Below are 7,111 nucleotides of genomic sequence, written 5' to 3'. Positions count from 1 at the left end.
CGCAATATATTTATTATTCAAATTTCAAACCATAGTTAAAACCTTGGTTTAGTTAATTAAATCTTAACTATTAATTTTAACTCATGTCATGTATCTCTCGTCCAAATAAGAATTTAAAAAAATGGAGACAACGGAAATGAACAGCCATATCCCATTCGGACGTAGATAATTGTGTCATCAACATGAGAAGCGCCAAAGACGACGGAGTATAAGATTAATGCATGTTCATCTCAAATGTTTTGATATCTTTCCCACGGAACAATTAAAACCGGTTATTGTTTGAAAAAATAAAAAAATAAAAAAATAAAGAAGAAGAAGAAGAAGAAGAAGAAGAAGAAGAAGAAGAAGGAAGAAGAAGCTAAGAAGAAGAAGAAGAAGAAAGGAAAACAAATTTTTTTTTTTTTTAATTATAATCACCCATCGAAGCTTGGGTGTGCTTTTATTCCTTCCAGGCAAAACATAAGGAGGGGGACTTAAGGCCTTACCTCCATTACAAAAAGTAGGATTATAGTATCCTCGGTGGAGGATGTTGTTGAATCATACCAACAATTCTCCTTCTATCAACACTTTTTAACTAACAAAAAAATTAGCCTTATCATATCTTATCCCGAGACTAGGCGGTTGGCTCTTGTCTAACGAAAAGGACCTTTTGCCTCTCTTGGTAAGTTACGGTAATTACAAAAAATGAAGGATTCACCTTTTACGAAGCATTTTTGGCTAAGACGTACGCTGCGATTGGCTTCCCTATAATGTGAGTTACCTTAGAATTTGCTTGGCCTAGGATTTGAGAAATGTCTTCAATGATACTCTTGAGTTTACGGTTGTTTCTCTCTTGTTGTTTCTCAATCATCTCTTTGATAATAAGAGAGTCCGGCTCCAATGTGAAATTAGTGTATCCATTCCGCTTTACACCATATTGCTCCATGTCCGCTCGCTCGCCTCGTGAATCATCGCTTCATTATTGCTTTTGCATCGATGTTTAAGGAGAAAGCCATGATGAAAGGAGAAATCCATGATGAAAGCTGCCTTGATCATCTCTAGCTATTCCTCCAATTCCCCGCTCTCCGGCCCTCTTTAATATAGCTCCCATCCGTATTCATTTTTATTTGTCCTTGATGTGGTTTTTCCCGGAAATTCTTTTCCATCTTTGTATTGGTTTCATCCTCTCTAAGGTTTCACAAAGCCTAGGCCAAGGCATTGCCAAGTCACGATTAGGGTACACCACTCCTATAGCGACTCTTATATTCCACGATTTGGTGAATCATTCTACTATACAAAATTTTTTTTTGATCTCCATATTTACTGAGCACACACACTCTTCCATATTTCCCATAGCACAAAACAAGGAGTAATTTGTACCACTAATTTATGAATCGATTCTTGGTATTGGTGCTCCACCATTACTTAGAAAGCTTTTGATGGAGTTCCATTGGTTGTTGATGCCTAGTGCACCTCCAAACATCCTCCGGATCTTGGTTGCAACATCACTTTCCAAGAAAACATGCTTTGGATTGTCTATGTTTTGGGGCTTGTGCAACAACAACAATTAGCATCTTCCTCACCCTCTCACGAATTCCGAGTCCGACCATAGCCTCTTCAAATGGCAATTTTCCTTTGATAGCCCTCCATGTAATGAAGGATACTTTAAAAGGAATTACTTTGCTCCGGATTTCTTCATGAAGTTGTCCTTCTCCCTTCTTTATCCGGCTACTTTCCCATCTTTGATCGTTAGAAAAAATGCCATCATTAGTAATATTCCATATAGGGGTATCATTAACTTCTCTATTACCAATCTTTACGAAAATTATGTGGTGTACTAAGTCTACGAAGTAATCCATTCGGTTTATGAATGTCCCATCTTCCATTAGAAATAAATGCCCCCACTTTTAATTTTCCAGAATTGGTAATGTTTTCAAAATGTAATCGGACAATGGGCCTAGCCCCCGTCCATTATCCCACCGAAAACTAATATCTCCTTTATGAATTTCCCCGTGAATATTATTTTTCACTTCTAGTTTGATTTGCATCAATTTTTGCCAATCATGTGATTGACCAGATCTCCATTTTTTTGAAACCACATGGCCCCTTATATACGATTTTGCCTTGAAACTTGGCCCATAACGAGTCACTGGTTCTCAAAGTTCCACCATCTTTTCATAGCGAGTGTATTGCACACATCCTGCATTTTTCTTGATCCTACTCCTCCTTCATCTGTAGGGTAACTCATGTTGTCCCATGATACCCAATGATGTTTGGTTTTTTCACTTGAGGATCCCCAAAAGAACTGTTGAAATACTTTTCCATTAGTGTTATAGTACCTTTAGGAGGACACATAGTAGCTAGAATGTGAGTAGGAATAGCTTGCAAAACATGCTTAATAAGAATCATTCTCCCACCATGAGATAATAACTTACCTTGCCATCCTCTCAACTTTGTTAACAATTTTAGATATCATATCATCAAAGTAACAAATTTTCTTTCTACCAATATACAAAGGACACCCAAGATAGGTGAAAGGAAAAGGTTTATCCATGAAGCACGTAATAGACTTCGATTACGTTAATTCTATAGGTGGAGGGCTTAGGAGAAGTGAGGAAAAAACGTTTTTGCTTGTTAACTAATTGGCGAGCTCTTTTCATAACTTCTAATAATTTTCATGATAAGCTTAATAGATTTAGAATTGCCACTTTGAAAATGATAACATCATCGGCATAGGCAAGATGATTTATAAAAGGCCCTTTATGATTCATAGAGAAAGGAATAAACTCATCTACAATATTAAGACTATTAAGCTTTCTAGAAAAAACTTCGAAGCAATGATGAATAAAGAAGGGAAAGAGGGTCCCCCTGTTTCAAGCCCCGCTTCGAATTGAAAAATCTACATCCTGGTTCCATTAATGATGATAGAGTACCATACACACTGTGCAGAACTTCAATTAATTTTGTAAATGATTAGAGAAACCAAACTTATGTAGAACGACAATCGGAAATCCTAAGATAATCTATCATAGGCTTTAGCCATGTCTAGTTTGATTACTACATTACCCCTTTATTAGGATTAGAGATTCCTTGAATAATCTCTTGAGCAAGCAAAACATTGTCAAATCATCCTACCTTTGACAAAACCACTTTGATTTTAAAAATAAGTTTTGGAAGTAACCTAATAACTCTTATAGATAAAATTTTAGTAATAATTTTAATGGAAAAATTACTAAGACTGATAGGTCTTACTTCTGAGAAAGTAGTAGGGGGGTTCACTTTAGGGATTAGAGCTAAACATGTATGAGTAAAATATCTTGAGATTGGGCCCTTAAAAAATTCTTGGACAAATTCAATAACTTCCCTTTTGATGATTTGCCACATTTTTGATAAAATCTTCCTGTGTATCCATCTGGTCCTGCTGAACTTGTGGGGCTCATGCTAAAGATAGCTTTATGAATTTCCTCTTCCTCTGGTAAAGCACTAAGCATCTCATTATCATTCACTAAGCATCTCATTATCATTCTCAGTGATGATTCTTGGTATCACATTAAGCAGCTCATTATCAACATTCCTCTTCTGATTGCAAAACAACCTCTTGAAATGTCTCACGGCGATTTACCAATCTTGCCTTCACTATGCATCCATTTACCTTTACTTTCTTGATTCTATGGATATGCAGCCTTCTTCTTTTCTCTCTCTACGACGACACTATGGAAGTACCTAGTATTACTATCACCTTCTTCAAACCACTTCATTTGGGACTTTTGTTTGAGTAATGAATCTTGCATGGATTGCCATCGGTGTATTACGCATGAGTCTGTTTAGATCTCTCTTACTTGGTCACTATTATCAATCGGTTCCGGATCTTCTAAAGCTTGTACTTTTTCCTCCCATTCCTTAACACGGTCAAAAACATTGCCAATTGTGATCCTAGACCGGTCTCGAGTCTCTTACTAAGCAACTTTAATTTTTGATGAAGCCTCCACATAGCATTACCGTGGAATATTCTCATCCCACACATTTTGAACCACATCCAAGAAATCTTCTGTTACGTCCAAAAATTTAGGAATCTAAAATAGCTAATAAAATTGTTAGAAGTATCCCGACACTTTAATAACAAGTGCATGGTCGAGAACCGATTCACGGCGAAGTGCTTAACCACATTATTGCAAATTTACGTTTCCCATTGATCATTCACTAAAATTCTATCTAATCTCTTCCAAATTTTGTATCTAGGCTCCCGATTGTTGCACCAAGTATACTTAGAACCCACAAAACCAATATCGATTACCCCACATTGATCCATACGGCTAATAAAGTCGATACTTTTATAAGCTCTATGTGGTAAGCCACCCATCTTTTCATCGAATCCATTATAACATTAAAATCACCACCAATGCACCATGGCGCATCAATATTGGCACTAACATTGGCTAGGCTATCCCATAGATCTTTTCTTTCGGTAGAAGTACACTTGGCATAGACGGCGGTGATGTACACAAGCGATCTCTAACATTTTGTTTAAATTTGAGGGTAATGTTGTTCATCATGGATGTTATCCACCACTTCAAGGTTTTGCTCCAAAAGCACCATAGCTTGCCATTCTCGGTGGTGATACATTCATTAAAACCCAAATATCTCTTATAACCTTCAATCTTGTTTTTGTTGACTAATGGCTCCATAATGGCTACAAAGTCAACATTGTTGTTAATTACGATAAGATTTTTCAATCTATGAATAGACTTTTTGGATCTAACACCCCTTATATTCCAAAAAAATTGTCCGATCATGGAAAATATGAGGGTGAGACTATTCTAAACTCTTTCCCTTTTCCGGGGCACGATTTTAGCTCTTGCATCTTTAAGTTTCTTGCTTTTTCCGTTATGTTTGCCTCTTCCCCTTTTCTTGGAGACAATCCTTGCTTTTCAATCACTTCCTTCAAGTGACTTTCACGTGTACATTCTTCTGGTCTTCATCGACTTCCCCTTCTTCCTTGTCACGGACAATGTTTGGGGCAAAAAATTGAATTAGGCTTTGCGCCACTTCATCATCGAGTTGCCTTCAAAATCATCTTTTTGTTTATCATTTTCGCAGTTTAGATCTACCACCCGTTTATGCCCTCGCAATCTTTGAGTACGGAACTTAAGCTAGTCGAAATTTCCTCCTCTTCTTCTTTGTTATCGAGTCCCATTTCTTTCTTGAGATCTTTGATCAATGCTTGTCATTCTCATCTTTGTTTTCCTTCACTTTACTTTCTTGAGACATTTGTTTTCCATTTTCCTTTCCTTCATGAGTGTCTGATTTTTAGACCTTGCTTCCTCGAACCTTTGGTCTTCGTTGTTCTCGGTATTGTCTTTATCCTTTTTGTTATGACTTGGTTTGTTATGTTCAACCATTTCCTTGTTGCTATTCTCATTTTCCTTCTCATGCTCTTTGCCTTGATATTCTTCTTCCTTTTGTTGCTCTTCATTTTCAAAGTCCTCCTCCTCATTATCTCGTAGTAATATCCTCTTTTCCATTCTCTTCTTTGTTATTCCCCTGCTCCTTTTTATGGGATCTCCCAGTAATGTTTTTGAAATGCACCTTATTTTTCTTCTTCTTTTTAAACTTCTTTTTCTTCTTCTTGGTTTTGATCCTCTCATTAATGGTAAGAGCTTCCTCCCTCTCCTTTGTCTGTTGTCCATTCTCTGTGATTTCTTCCCTTTGATTTTTGTTTTCCACATTTTTCCTTCCATCATTTTTCACCTGTGCATTGTCCTTGATACTGTCCTTGACCGTTGAATCTCACCGTGGCTATCGTTCTCTTTTTTCCCCATCCTCTTTTACCTCTTGACTTTTTGTTTATCTTTAGCCTCGAATTGCTTTTTTTTTCGATGTCTACATTGTAAAATAGTATGACCAATTAATTTGCAGTGTCTACAAAACTTTGGTACATTCTCATACTCAAATTTTTGAGTGAAACCTTTCAACGGACTATCCTCATCTTCTATACCAATCCAAACAGAGTCAATTTTTGGCTTATTTAGATCAACTTCCACTCTAACCTTTGCCATACTCGGTCTAGTCCCAGTTTCGGTGGCCATATCCATAGAAAGAGGGGTACCAACAGCTCCTACAATTTGCTTGACATAGTGCCAAGAATGACAATGTATAGGTAGAGCTGGTAGCAAAACCCACACCGGAACAATGGGGGAATCTACATCCGGTCTAAAATCCGGAGACCACTTTTCAAGCCACATCACCTGTCCATGAATTTCTATGGACCTTCTGAACCAAGTGTTTTTAAAGTCATCTTCGTTATCAAAATCAAGCATAACAGTTCTATAATCATAAACTCCTATTTTACAAGTACCTCTTACTGTGATTTTTTCTGCGAATTTGGATCTGATTCTCTCAATTTGTGGTCGTGTCTTCAGGAATTTGCCGACTAGGGTTAGTCGGTAATCTTCCGCCATCACTCCATAAAAATCCCTTTTCTTGAAAATCACCGCCGGAATTCCGTTATGGTTGGATCGTCTGGCTTTGACTTCAGGGTTCCCATATCGTATAGGATTAGGGGTGGGGATAGGATTTGGATTTGTCGGGGATTTCACCGCAAAAGAGTAGGTCAATTTCTGTTGATTGTTATCACCAGTGTCAGTTTTCCCAGGAGAATTGCTATTTTACGTGAGGCACCGGAGGTATGGCCACCGGCGTCCCCATAAGCGAGAGCCGGAGCTCCGATCTCCCAGAGACACTATGAAAAAGTGAACGTTATGTTGTTAACGGCCTTTTGTACGGAGAGTAAATCTATTTTTAGAGAGAGAAATTTTTATGTGGAGGTTCTATAACTCGCTTTCCTCACTTGAAATCTTGAAAACCCCATAACTTCTTCTTCTTCAACAGTGATGACAGCTTGTTGCCGTTTTACATACGTTGGTTTATAAGTCAAATTAGCCACCATATCTAATTTATTTGTTTATCTACTCGAAAACATCTCTTCTAAGATGTAACCTCCCTGTGTTTTTTTTTATTTCTCTTCGACGAGATTGCTAAAAGAAGATTTCTAAGAGATCGTTTAAGCAAATTTTGGAGTTCATTGAACCATTAATTTGCTAAGTCCATAGTCATTATAAATCATTTCAATCTT

The sequence above is a fragment of the Lycium ferocissimum genome, chromosome 2, assembly GCF_029784015.1.
Source record: "Lycium ferocissimum isolate CSIRO_LF1 chromosome 2, AGI_CSIRO_Lferr_CH_V1, whole genome shotgun sequence".
NCBI lineage: Eukaryota > Viridiplantae > Streptophyta > Magnoliopsida > Solanales > Solanaceae > Lycium > Lycium ferocissimum.
Note: the sequence above shows the minus strand (reverse complement) of the source record.